The sequence below is a fragment of the Cyanistes caeruleus genome, chromosome 7 (assembly GCF_971803275.1).
Source record: "Cyanistes caeruleus chromosome 7, bCyaCae1.hap1.1, whole genome shotgun sequence".
NCBI classification, from domain to species: domain Eukaryota; kingdom Metazoa; phylum Chordata; class Aves; order Passeriformes; family Paridae; genus Cyanistes; species Cyanistes caeruleus.
In genome coordinates, this window is record NC_141707.1 from 21,096,579 (window position 1) to 21,111,748 (window position 15,170).

The 15,170-nt window shown below is 36.2% G+C and overlaps 1 protein-coding gene across 1 annotated transcript in view; it reads left to right on the forward strand.

The window, feature by feature from the left end:
* LOC111932080 (neurabin-1-like) overlaps positions 1-15,170 on the forward strand; it is a 108,465-nt gene that overhangs the window by 11,431 nt on the left and 81,864 nt on the right. The window contains exon 2 of the mRNA XM_086896686.1: positions 5,232-5,308. The gene's annotated coding sequence lies outside the window, so the exon portion shown is untranslated. The remainder of the gene's footprint in view (positions 1-5,231; positions 5,309-15,170) is intronic.

Here is a 15,170-nt window from a genome sequence, read left to right on the forward strand (position 1 = left end):
GAGAAATGTCAGTGAGATTTCAGGCATACTCCAATGTGGCTATAAACGCATGGCTTCAGGAGTACTGACGCTTACTTGGAATGAATTAGTTTGTTTAACGAGGAATCAGTGGTATTTTTCATTGATGTTTTTAAATGTATCTGTCATAAGAATTCCTTGCAACAAATACCAGCACATGAATCGTAACAAATTTTGCTGTGAAAGATTCTATCAGGCAGTGATTGTGTGCTGAATGTGCTGTAAGCTGTAGTACCTGTTCATTCTTCTTCTCTGGTTTTATGAGTTTCTGTAGCTGCAGTTTTTGAGCTTTACTTGGATAAAGTCCCGTGAAAAAAAAAAAAAAAAAATTAAAAGTAAAACATTGATTTATCATGACTAAAAAGAACACAATTTTACCATGGAAAACTTCATGAAAGATGATTCATGCTCTAAGAAAGTTAGAGAATGCTTTTATAATTGTTTGTCTCAGACACAAGTTCACTGACTGTATATATTTAAGTAGTTCTCACTGTTTCCGTTGGCAGATAAAAAATGTGATCCTGTGATCCTGTGATCCTTTCAAGATAAGCTACCACTAATTTTAAACACTCTGATTAGTCTGTTTTTACTTTTCAAAATAGTGTCTCACAGCATTTCACTGTATTGAATGCAGCTCCTTGAGTTCTGAAATGCTTCCTGAGAACTTCAAATTCCAAAGATATTTTAGTCCTAACAATGCATGTGTGATATGTCATTGCACCACTCATGTTTATACATTTTTGCCTGTATGTTGTAAATAGATCCGTTTGCTCCTTTTACATTTTGTGTTCTTGCAGCTATCTGAAGTTGCATCAGCTCACAATACAACCAAGTATTTTTTCACTTTTCGACTCCTAACTGCATTTAAATCCAACACATCACTTAAGCTTCAACTCTGAGGGCTGTCTTTAACTCTTAAGATAATTTTTTCCCAGAAAAGTAAAGAATAGATTTTTTAAAAAAAATATTTTGCATGAAAATTTTGCAGCTTAAAATGAACAACACAGCAGTTATTGCCAGTCCTTACCTCCAAATATGTCCAGTGAGAAATGGAGGCGTTCTTACCATTTAAAGTTCCAGAGCAGATGGAGTTTGGCTATTCTGAGTCAGGGTCACAAGGTTGCATATTTCCCTCCGCTCAAGCCTTGTAACACTTGGTGAGCATTAGTCAGATATTGGGCTTCCGCATGTTGCCCTTAGCAGTGTGGCTGAAAGGAAAAGTAGCTTTTTTGGTAAACTGGGAGAGTGAGCAGAGATTTGAAATTGGCATGAAGTCAGCATCAGTCTCCCGAGGCCATTCGTGCAGTCTGGCTTCTGCCAACTAGTCTAGCAAATTGTTCATGTTTGCTCTTGAACTTTGTTCTATATATGTCAGTCTAGACTATTAACAGCTGAAGAAATGGACCAACCAGTGAAAACTTTTTGTAAATTAGCTGAGTGTGACTGTGCTGTTCAGTTTTGACTTTGCAACTTGGCAATGCTATCCATTGCTCTCATTTGAGGAGGTGTTTAGAGCATCCACTTAACAGTGTATGGGTTTATAAGAGTACATATGAATACACGTTTGTAGCTGTCAGGAGCAGAAACTAAAATATTTTCAGTGAACACCATTGCCAACTAAACAGAAACGGTAACTAGGCAATGCAAAAACACCACTTAGGTTGTTCATGACTCGGAAGCACAATTTACCAAATGTCTTCCTCCTCCCCAGCTCCCAACTAAAACGTTTGCATTTACTTGAAAGCTTTATTTCACTATGTTATGTATCAAAATTTAAAAAGCCAATATGAAACTGAATCATGGTCATCACAAATATCAGTGGAACAGTTTGATAATGCTGAATCTAGACACAACCTTTCCAAAACATCAAATAGTTCCACATGATTATAAAGAGAAGAAGATAAGGGATTAATTAAATAAATGTTTTTTTCAATTACTTTTTTTTTTTTTTTTCCTGAAAGTGGCTTCTTACTTATAAGGACCCTATCACAGGCAATGGCAGTGCTACCATCCCAGTAATACAGACTTGGATATCTGTGCCTAACACCATTAACCATCATTTGAATCAGGTCAGAAAAACTTCTTCCCAATATAGTAGCACTGGAACTATGAAGTCCTGTGGTCATGGTCATGGTCATGGTCTGTTACTTTAAGGCAGCATGTTATGTAAAATGTTTGTCCTGCTGATTGTCCATCCCTGATGATCCTGTTCATTCTCCCCTTTCTCTGGGTTTCACTGCATGAAGGAAGGTAGCAGAGCTACAGTTCAAATCTGTCCTGAGCTAGAAATTTTGGTAGAATATTCAGTATTATACAGAACACAACTTTTCTCAGAGGCAGGATGGTATTTGTCCTGGTTTATACCAATGAGCTGTATAGGCATTTACTAAGAAGTTGAATTTTCTACACCTCTCAACTATAGAGAGATCTGGACAGTCAATAATACATGTTCCATGAGAATGCCATGCTAATTGTCCCATGAGTCATTCCACATTGAATTTATAAGTTTCTACAACCTGCAGCAATATTTCAGCTTCTGTCTTCAGACAACTAAGCAAAAAAAGCAGTGAAAAATACTTCACAAGCTACTAGTCACCAGTGGCTTTAAGGAGTATTGTTAAGCTCATATATCCACTGAGAAAGATGAGGGATGCACCTCAAATTTACTTATGAGTTCAGAATTTTAAGCAGAAATTAAGTCATCAAGTTTGTGAATTGCTGCCTTGGCATACGTGAAAAGTTCAAGTTAAAAAGCTTCATAATGTCAATATTATGAGAATTCTGTACAGTTGTACCCATTGGGTGTATTTCACAACAGCACCTTAAATCCAAAAAGACCAGGAGATCCATACAACTACAAAAGAAGTGTGCTCTGCTTTTCTTACATCAAATTAGCTCTAATTTTGAAAAATACATACATTCACTTGTGAAAATGTGCAATGTACAGTTACTGGTTAATTGTTGAGGGACTCTGGTAGACATTTTTCATTTTTCTTCAATGGAAACAGATGAGCTTTTTAATTGAAAAAAAAATATTCCTGCCCACATATATTACACCATCTTATTAAAATATACTGGGCACTTTAGAAACAAAGACAATGTCTCTGCCTTCAGCATCTTAATATGTAAGAAGAATACTGTATCTCTTTTCTCAGATTGTCAAGATACAGGATGATAGATACATTTAAAAAATGTTTACTTAAATCCTTCATTTGCTGTTGTAATTACTTCTTGGAGAAGTTGTGGAGTTTGGATTTTTATACCAATTTTTACCACAATTTCAGATTTAAAAAAAAAACAACTAGTTTTTAAAAATATAAATTAAAAATATCTGGTTTAGCCATGTTTTCATATTTTGAAACAGACATTTAAAAGGTAGCATCTTGAGTTTCACTAAGAGAAAGAAATTCTTTATTTAAAAAAAAAATCCATTTTAGCCAACCATAGTAATTGCTTTAAACAATTAATTGTCTTTAAGTTTTTTAATGGTCTGAAGAACAGAATGAGATACCTCAGCTATCTGGGGTCCTGTGAGCAATCTCATGGCTTTAGTCCTGACCTACATGGATTTTGATTAGTTTACTGAGATCCCCAGTTGTATCCAGCTATTTGTTTTCTATTGGAGAATGCATGTTACCCAGGCATAGTAATTAACCTTACACAGGCCCTGCCCTTGTTATGTATTAATCATGTTTGTATGGGCTACACACATTACATCACACCACTTCGACATTTCCCACTTGGAAAGGTTTCTTTTGTGTTTGGGGAGGACAACTCCTTTCTATGCTCTTTTTAGTCTTGTCATTGTACCTGTGTAAGACAGGTACTTAACATGTAGGTTTCTAAAGAGACAACATCTACCTTTATGAACTAACATCCCCCTAAATGTTGTTGTTACAGGCAAAAAGAGCTTCAACAAAAGCAAACTAAATAGGCTGCTTCTTGGCTGAGCTTGTTAAAAGACTTGCCAACAAGACAAGGAACTCTCAGAATTGTAAACAGCACAAATGAGAAATAAAAGAATTACAAGCCTAGTGTTCTCCTCAGCCTGTCATCCTCCTCTTTGGTTGCAGTCCAGCAGTTTTTGGAGGCTTCTCTTCAGGCCAATAAAAGTTTTCTTTCTTCTACGTCAACCAAGAGCCACATTTAGGTTAGGAATAATCCCATGAGCCAAAATGTTCTTTGTGTGCCTGCAACCTGTACCTATGTCATTCAACAAACTTGAGAAAAGTGGGAAAAAACATGTTAGACCTGGCAGATTTCCTGATACAGCCCAGGAAATGGATACATGATACCCCAAGCCCATTTGAAAGAGAGCAAGGGAGATGTAGGAAAATATTTTTCAGGTTTTTTTTTTTTTTCTATCAGACCAATCAATAATGAGTTTCAGAAGTTCCTACTTCTTTCCAAGAATTTAATTTTTGAAGTGAAAATATTCTAGACGTTAAGCCCTGAGCAGAATTTTTTTTTTCATTCTGGAGTTCTTATCATGTGAGATCTGAAAACACATTTACAGACTGTATATACCTGACAAGTATAGACTGCAAAATTTCGCATGATCTGAAACCCCATCATCTGGATTTGAGTGTTTGGACCACTTAATGGTACTTTTTGACTCTCCAGCTAAGGGATTTCTGTTCATGGAAGGTGGAGCTCTGGAGAGAAACACAGCTTGGGTCTCCCCATTCTTAGCTGCCTGAACATGTAGTTATAATGCACACCTTGGGATCATGTTCAGTACCCCAGTAATGACAGCTGTTTATTACCATACAGATCTCAAAGAGTCTAAATGTGAATGGACAAAGGCTTCATAGGACTTATCCTATGTTCTTGAAGAATCCTTTAAAATCAACAGCAAATAAAGTATGATTTTTGCTCTCAGAGGAAATGACAAGATAACAATGCCTCAATAGGCTTCATACATATTTAAAGACATTTATATTTCTTTGCAAATTTGTGATTGAAGTCCTCCTTGAGTTAAGGACCAGAACAAAGCCTACTACATTTATAACAGCTCACTCAAAGCTGAAGAGAACTCATTTGATCCCAGTTAGCCATAAAGAATATGTTTCTCTCATGTGTCATGAATTTCCTTCATTCAGACTATTTCCCATTTCCCTGGCCCTATAGCCTGTTCCCTTACCCTAAATTTCAAATACTGTCGCTACAAGACTTCCAGTTTAAACCAGTCACTTTGCCCATCTCTCTTTCAGGCTGTTGGGGCACCTATCTTCCCATGAGCATGGCTGAACCATTACATCATCTGGGATTTTGTGACCTTGCAAAGTGGGTGAGTGTCCTGAAACTGCCCCTGCCCATCCATTTATCTTCCAGCACAACTCTGAAATCCTGTGCATTTTGGTTTGCTTATCAGAACAATATTCATTCCTGAGTGCACTTTGAGTTGATCATGTGAAAGATGTTGTTAAACTGTTTTAGGGGTTTTCTCATGCTTTACTGTTCCTGGAAATGCCTTTAGAAAAGGAGGATAGTGGTTAAGCATGTCATAAGGCTTAGAAATGTTTCGGTTTTCATCTCAGTCCACTGACCAAAAAGAAATGAGTCACTTTGTTATATCCTGTCAAATATATCCTTTGTTATATCCTTTGTTTATGTTTGCACCTACTTCTTCCTGAACAGAAAAACAAAACAAAAAAAAGATTAAAGATTAATCACACAAACATGCTGGTACATGTTTGGTACACATGGAACACAGATGATACAATGAGAAATTAAAACACTGTTCTCACTTTGCTGTCTTCTACTACCTAAAGTACTGTGTGCTAGGACTAGTCCTTGGAAAGATTCTTCCCTTGCCCAGAAAGTGGTAAGCCCAGGGAAGGGAGAAGAGGGTTCTGAGCAGCCCAGAACTTCCTAAATTGCACTGAGAGCATTTAAAATGCTAATTTGAACTTTCTGAAGAGGAAATTCCGTTTGGGAACACAAAGGAGGTATAGCAATTGACATCAGATAAAAATCTGCTAAAAGACAGTAACCACAGAAGGACTGTCTAAGTCTTGTGTCCTTTCCTTATGTAGTCAACAATTTAGGATGAGAATAATATTATTTGAAGTGTGGTTTTGTATTGTTTTCCAAAGGAAAATTAGAACTGCAACAGGGCCTCTTCATTTCTTTTGGGCAGGGCATCAAGATGAAAAGTAAAAGGTAAGGTTCCAGGAGCTTAATGCCACCACCACACTTTCATGAGTATAAATCAAAATTATGACAGGTGCTCCATAATAAGCACCTTTCCATGTTTGTGTTCATTAACTAAGTATATGAACCAGATACTGTTGAGAATGGGCAATCCTTGATACACGATTGTTCAATTCTGTAAGTAGTACAATACATGACAGATTTTAATTGATTTTGGGGGTTGAAATAACCAGAAAAATTATAAAGTACTTTTGTTTTTACTTTTTTTGCTGAGATTAACCAAATAGTGAAGCAGTTAAAAGGCAGTGATCAGAGCAGAATGACAGCCAGTGACTCTTATTTCTCAGATGGGTGTTCTGTGTATAACACTTCTAAAATCTACACTGAAGCTTTTAGTCAATGCTATTCATGCTCTGAAGCAGCACTATTCTCTCCCACACTTTCAGGATTGCCTTGCCACCACTGTCTTACAGTGCTCCCCTCCTACAGAGTATCTGGTCAGTTGTAACAGCAGCTGCAGGAACAGTGCGTTCAGCATGCCAGACTGAAATTCATGTTCCAGGAATGTCTCCTGGGGGGTTGAGCAATTCAGTCAGATTCATAGTTAAAAGCCTTTCACTGTAACACAATTACCCTGCAGTGGAGAAGAGGAATGGTTGGCATTTGTTTGCTACAAATGTGCCTTGCAAAACCCACTATTACAAAATCCTTCCTTGGGTGAAATTTCCACAGACAATGTGATGTACCTCTGCTAGAATGATAGGCTTCTGTATTGAGAATATAAGGGAAAAAATAGAATGATCAAGAACATGTTATATGGGTTTCAACATCCATTTTCTCAAAAATATTATGGTTTTTTCTGTCTGAAAAGTAGCAACTACAGCCGTCCAGCAGGACCCAAACAATTCCAGAAAGTTGTGGTTTAGTGACTGTTTAGAAAAGCTTTTTTTTTCTTCTTTTTTTTTTCTTTTCTTCTTTTTTTTTTTTTTTCCCCCCCCAGATTCTGGTTGATTCTTGTTATCGTAAAAAACAGAAAGTGATTGCAAAGAATATGTCATCAGCCTTAGGCAGGTGGGGCAGTCTTACTGGCAAAGTTACAGATTTAACTGGCCTCTAGCCATCCAATTTGCAATTTCTATCACATATTCTGCACTTCTGGCTTAGACTGAGTCATGGCCTGAAACAAGAGAGGAAACCGCCACTGTCTGGCCAAACTGTCTCTTCTTGCAATAGGAATACTGTGTACTGCTCTCCCTTGTGATCCCCACCATTGAGTCCTAGTTTTCCAGACACTGGGGAATAAAAGCAAGGGTATCCAAACTTGGCCCTCCTTAGACCACCTTTCTGCCTCCTGGTAAGTGAAATCTTGCACTAAGCAAGTGGGGCCGAGAATTGAAGCAGACATATGCTCATGAGAATTGTGTGATCCAGGGCAAGAAGAGTGAGAGAGAACTGGGATGCTCTACAGATTATTTGTGATGGAAACAGAGATGATGACAGTAACTAAAGCTTAAGAGGGGGCCTAAGGGAGGACATAGGGACAGAGGGAAAGGGAAGGGGAAAGGGAAGAGGAAGGGGAAGTGGAAGGGGAAAGGGGAAAGGGTGAGTGATGGTGTAAGTAAAAAACCGGAGGGAAGAAACTGTGAGAGGTAATACAGAGAATAGGAGAAAGCTGTCTGCAGATTAGTTCTCAAGAGGCTCAAGGTACAGAAAGCAGTTTTGTATCTCAGGAACCAAAACTAGAATTTTACCACTTTGTACATGTATTCTTCAGCCAGCTGTATGACAATGAAATAATTAGGCTTATTCACAGGTTACCTGGATGATTCTGCCAGATTAGACATAGAGCTTGATGGGTCAAATCTGCACAAACTCTTGGGTTTGCAGGGATTCAGTTCTAGTTCTTGGCCTGATATGAACTCCCTCATCATGTAATTTGAGCAGTATGAAATACAGAGCTCATTAATTCAGTTGAAACATTATATACTCCATATTACCTGAAGAACCAATTTTATGGCTGCATAATTTCCCTCCTTTCCGTACTTACCTTTTTTTGGAGTCCAGAATCAATATGCTTTCAAAAGTACACCCTGTAAGGATTATACAGACAAGGTGGTTAGTGCACAGAAAAGAAGAATAGATTTTTCCAGACAAATCCATAACCCAAAAACAGAATAAAAAGAATCTGATATAATAGCAAGGTTGCTGGTCTGGACAGATAGAGAAGGCAGAACATCTAAAATAGAAGGAAAAGAGACTAAATGTTTATAACATTAAATCTGAGCTGGTAGTTCAGGTAATAGTCACAGACACCATGCTCTTTTCTTCCAAGATGGTACGGGATAGTATTTGAGTGGTTTAAGTTTAGTTAGGTTATTAAAACAAATGCCTTCAATTCACAGTGCAAACACCTGTACTCATTCCAAAGGTTCATGTGAGACTGCAATGATTTGAAATGCACTGAGCAGAGGTGATTTCTCCCTTTATATAAAGGAGAAACAAGAGAAACATGAGAAGTAGGAAAAAAATAGTACAAAAACATGAAATATAGCCTGGAATAGCTGTAGTGAAACAGTTATTAGAAAATCTTCCATACATTTTGTGCTAAAACCTGATGATGGTACAGGCAAAAGAATTAGCTTGTTGTTGTTGTTTAGATCTTCCTATATGCACAAAGTGTGACCTTCAAACATTCTTCAATGAAGCTCTGTACAGAGACCCTCTGATCTTATCATGAGCTTCTTTTCCAACAAAAACAATTTACAGGATCTCAAACTCAGGGCAACCACTTAGGCCAAGAAGCAATAACAATAATGAATAGCCTTTGTATCCTTCAAAATGAGTCATGTTGTTCAAAAGGTAAGAGGGATTTACTCATAATGGACAGGCAGTGATGATTCAGCAATTGTATTTTCAACAGATTGTCAAACAAACTTCAATGAACTATAAGAATGCATCTGTACTAATCTCATGGAAATATACAAAGGGAGTTGTTTTTACATTATTAGAAGCAAACACATTACTCAGACCCAAAAGTATAAAAGAGAGACTGATGGGCAGCCAAGTCTCAGCAGACAAGCCAAACAGATTTCTAAGCCCTCTTGAAGCTGTCTTTGCGTTCCTTCTTCAAAGAACATTTTTAAAAGCAGTTATCCAGATTTCTTTTAAGTAATACACTGCCATCATGTAGATCCAGATCACTACTACTAAATGCCAAAACCACAGATTCTCCATTCTTTGCTTCCAGAAGTACTTGAAAATGCACCAAATGTTAAAAATATTTGACATTACAAAGTACCACATGATTAGTTCATCTCAAGTGATTTTTCATTAATCAGAATGTTTGCATATAAAGATTATTAGGAAAACCTTTAAGATATATAATAGCTTCCTTTGTAGCACCTAGTGAAGGCTAGCCTTTAGAGAGAGAGGGAGAAAGAGTTTTGTAATATCTATGTATAAAAGTAAATCCCTGCTATGATAATCTTTGTCTTTTCCTGAAGTCCAGTTGATTTCAAAGGGCCCACATAGATACTGAAGTCTACATATGTAGGCCAGAAGTTAAGAATTTTCTGTGTGGATACAGAGAACTTTTTCCTTCTACTTGAGGAAGAGCTGTGTAAAACTCAACTGCCTGTGATGCAGTTCTCTTTGAGACTGAACCAACCTTTGAGCCACATCTACCACATTTCAGTCAGATGAAATAATACATTTAAATGTATTGACAACCTTACAAAATGTCACAGTTTAGTTTTGTATAACCGTGACTTTATAGTTTGAAATTCAGTAGCAATTTAATATTTTTTTAAGCTAAGAAATACTTTTTTTTCTGAAATACAGGCAAAGGAAAACTTTAAAGGGCTCATAAAAACTTCCTAAGAAACACGGATGGAACCACATCTAAATGACACTTAGTCAAGAACTTCTTAGAACCATCCAACTGTGGGGGTTAGATTTCAAAGAAATTAAAATTCAGATTTATTTCTGGCTGCACAAAATATGTAGTGTTGACTTCCTGCTTAAAGTAAAAGGCACTGAGCAGTCTCCACCAAAACAAATGGAAAATGGAGCCCCAAGCATGGTAGCATAAGACAGACCAGCTAAGCCCCTGCACTTTTGCCTTTAATCTGCTTTTCTTAGCCTATAGTATGGAATACAAAAAAATGTGTTTGTGTGTAAGCCTATATGGAAGCATGAAAATAAATGTCTGCACACAATTATTCTTTACAATAATTTGACTGTGATACGCTTTGTTCTACACTTTATCATTCAGGCTCTGTCTGACAGATCAGAATATTTTGTGTGTTTGCATTGCTTGGAAAATGACAAAAAAAAAAGCAGCTGGAATCTCTGGCAAGTCATGTAGTGCTGCTCACAATAAGCATGTAGAAGGTTAAAATTAGAGTCAGAATTTTGACATATTTTAAAAATAACTGACATTTGTCCTGGGAATGTACAACATCTAGCATGCATTAGAAAGAAGATCTTTCTACATCTGAGCACACTGTAGCAAAACAAAAAAGGAAAGCTTCCCGCAAGCCAAAAAAGCAAACCAGCAACATGATCTTGCAATGCATAAATAGGATAATAACATGCAGGGCACAAGAAATAATCTCTCTGCTCTGCTATGCATTGCTTAGGCCACTGATAAAGCATCATGTCCAATTTTGGGTATTTTAGAATGGTTTCACTGTGAGAGGACTAGAGGCAACATGGTAACAGTCTTAAAGGATATAAAAGGACACTGTAAAGGAATAATGTAAGTGTATTCGCTGTCTCTGTTTTGCACAAAGCAACAAACTGGAAAAATTTAAAATTAGATATTGGGAAGTGGGGAGAGAAATCATGAATGTACTGGAAGACTGGAATAGCTTGCCTGAAGAGATTGCAGGTTGTCTATTAGGAAATTTTTTGTGAAGAAATAAGGCAATGAATAAATAAATAAATAAATAAATAAATAAATAATTTTAAAAAACAGGTGTTATGGAACTGTCACTGATCCCATTTCACTGCAGAAGAATAGGCTAGGTGCCTTCTGGAAGTTCCTACAAGATCTACAAGTCCAATATTTGCTGAAGGAGTGATAGCACGCTAAGATATGAGCCTCCCTCAGAAATTGTGGAATTTCCTGAGTGTACAGTGTCTGAATGAACAAGTTCTGCTTCTGTTCACATTTGATTTCTATTAATTTTTTTTTCAGCACAAGTTTAAGAACACAGCTGAAGCTTCAGTCTCTGATAACTTCATTTTATTTAATCACTCAAATACAGGGTTTTCAAATGGATCTTTTGGATTTGCCTTGGAGAAGCAATAGGTCACACTACTGAAATTTCTCTCTCAGACTATATTTTTAGTTATATATTATTATAAAAAACAAATCAAAACTTTTATCATTAAATAACTTGTCAATTTAAAATTAGATCAGTGATTATAGTTTAATGTCTTATATGTATTGTTTCCTACTGATTTCCTAGTGCTTCACTTATTTACAATACATACACTGATTGAGGGCCACTAGGAGTTCCATGTTTTCAGCATGGCCCATGGCAATTTCCCTTTTCTTTCCCTATTTCTTTTCTTTCCCTATACTTTTTATTTGATCCATTCATCTAGGCTTTTCCCTCACCTCCAATAAGCTTGATTGAAAAAGAAATAACAACTAAAAAAATTCAAGAACAGTACTTCCCTTCTGCCATAAACAATTTTAAGTCAAACAGCAATAATATAGAACTGTTAGAACCAGAACATAACAACAATAAAACTGACTTTTTCTTGACCTCAGATTTGCTTTTAAAGTTGTGGAACATTTCCAGTAGTGTGGGTGTATAAAAGAAAGCAGGAAGTCTAAATACTAATTACACCATTTTAACTTCCTACTCACAAAACACCACTTATATACAAGCAGATAGAGCATCAAAATATTAATACTGGTCAGATCTTCAGTAGTGTGTACTAAAGCTGAGGAATTAACTAGCAAAAGATGTGCTTAAAAATGCTTTATAACTTCAATTCCAAAACATTCTTTTTCTCTACACTTATCGTGAGATTCACATATCCGTGCACATATCATGATATTCATTATCATTAATAGCTCCCTTGATAATCAGTGATCTCCAAACACAGCATGAACCATCCTCACCTAAATACACCATGAGAAGTTACTACCTCTAACATATTCTTCTATTATAACCATACTAAAGGAGTAATTTTACCAAAGGAAAGGTAATTTTTAAATTTCTAATCACATTTTTAAATGCTTTACGTATTATTGGTGATTCAGCTCAGATGACACATATTAGCTGCAGGAAAGAGGAAATCAAAGAAAGAAAGATGGTGAGACAGTTCCTGTCTGAGCATGACAGCAGTACAATACCCCATACAAGTACCACACTGAACTATTTTGAAAGCCAGGTGTTTTTTGTTGTTCTTTACATGAAGCATCAGTAAAAAAATATTTCTGCTCTCAACACAAACTAACCCAATTTCCCCAATAAAACCAGAAACTCACAGTAAGAATCAATGCACCAGTAAATAAAAACACTACTGCTTCCTTCCAGCTATATTCCTATCTGCTTTGGTACGCATATGTGATGTTGCACATTAAGCTCAAGAATCATTAATGAGAATAGGATTTCTGTTCCTCCAGAATTTTGGGGATCTAAAACTTCAAGCTGAGCTTACAGAGACACATTAACTTTTGTCCAGCAATTAGAATGGGAAAGAATACTGCACAAGCATCATGGCTAAAAAAAAACCCAGAAAGGTGGCATTATATGTGTATAATGTAATACCATCCAGAGTAGGCTTCATACTTAAAGAGCAATAAATCCAGAGTATTAATCCAGGTTTTGCTATGACCCTGTATGCACTAGAATAACTTAACTTCTTGAATAAAGGTTAAGAATGGGAAGAATAATAACAGGTCATACTAATTTTTTTTTCTGAGGTTTTTTTTAAAACTTTTATCCTTGTTCAACATTATACAAAGTTTGCACAAATTTTCCATAAAAATAAGGCAGTGGTTTATTTATTGTGTTCAAGTAAGTAGCTATAAATGAATTTATTACAAGTGTCTGAGTGTCATAAAATAGTATTACATTCAGCTAAAAATTAAAATCCAAATGACTTGTAAATCATTTCATTATAGTGATTAAATTCATGGCTTACCTAAGCCTATATTTCAAATTAAATATTTCTGAATTTATGTAAAAGACTTAGCAGACTATTTAACAAGAGCAAGCAAAAGCTTAGCACAAAAAAATGCTGCTACAGCAGCCTGTCACCCTTCAGCCAGCAGCTTAATCTTTCACTAAATTCTGTAATGCTTTTTTCCTTCATTCTAGATATTCAGTTGAGCAGCATATTAGCAACAGTGCAAGTTCAAATTCAATTTTTCAGAAGCTGAGCCAAATTTAACCTTATTTCCATATTTGTATACCTACCACTGTAACTGAGATAAAGAAAATGAAACTATTTACTATTAGAAAAGCCTTGCTGTTTATCACAACCACAAAAAGCAATGAGGTATTATACATGAATGTACAAGTTCAACTACCTGTGCCATTTAGTCTAATTCATCTCTCCCCCCTCCCATGCCAGCCACATGGAATGAACAGTCCCTCCAGAGCAGGACATGTTCCTTGGGAATTGCTAGAAGGTGCAACGTACCAGTGTTTTATAACACTAGTCTGGGTAGTAACCATTTTCACCTGCAGGCTGAGATGGTTCATATGTAATGAAGAGAAATACAGTCAGTGCATTTCTTTCTAAGTTATTGAACGCTAAGCAATAAGCAAAAAGAAATTTACCATAAGGAATAATCAGTGTCAATAGTCTCAAAGGGAAATGACAAAATAGCACACAAGAATTAGCCTAGTTCTTCAGGAACAGAAATACTACATTTTTTATCCTTAATCAAATGATTGATTTGTCCAACTCATTATTCGTCTGCTGACAGCAGCAGATACTGAGTATTTCAGAAAAAAAAATGCAAGTAAGCCCTATTGAAGACTGTAATAAAGTACCTGATTCTAGATATTTTCTCTTTCTGGTCCAATCAGTTAATATTTATAATGCCATTTATTTTTATCTTGTCCAAAATATTTGTGACTGTTCTCAATATCCTCTGCAGTGTCCTGCTAATCTGTTGGTTTTGCAGGTGTCTTGTACAAGTGAATGATTTCATTTATTTATGTGTTGCATCTGAAATGTAATTCATCATCTTCAAAATTAGGTTCTAAATCTGTGGTGCTTCTCTTTTATCTCTGCTCTAAACTTGAATTGGGAGAAGTAGTTATTGAAAGTAGCAAATAATCATTCTATTTTTTTATACCTCTACAATACCTATTTGCTGATCTTTATAAAGCTACAGTCACAGATTTTTCAGCTCCTCTCATTTGGAAATTTAAACATTTTGACTCACATTTGATCTTTTTTTCTTATTTTATCCAGCTTTTTGGTAATACTTTCTAAATTTAAATGTAATATTTCAGAGGGAAGTAAAATTTGAGGTCTTTGCATATACACAAACAGCTTATTGGAACAGATTTGCTGAGCAAGCCCATTCAGCTGCACAGCATCCAAGCAGTGCTTGGGGTATGTTCACCATCCAATGAAAATGTAACGTCACAGGGACCCTTCTACCTCTTAGTTCAGAGTCTGATTTTTGTTAGAAAGTCTAATCACTCTGTGTTTCATTAGGGAGATGAGGTTTTCCTGGTAAGTATGTGGATGTGCATGACACTATTGTATGATGAGTAAATACTGACATATTGTATGATGATACAATTATATGATGACTAAAGCAGCTTTGTAGATCATATCCTGCTGTAGCTCCACAGTTGCTAGCAGGGAGATCCCAGTGTTACAGAGTATGTGACTGGGCTGAATGTTTTGTAGTGGGTGTGATATACATGCTCTCAGAAGCACAGATATTTCTCTGAGCAAAAGGAACATGCCCATACAACTTTCTTTTCAGGCAGCTTACCTTCTAAAAT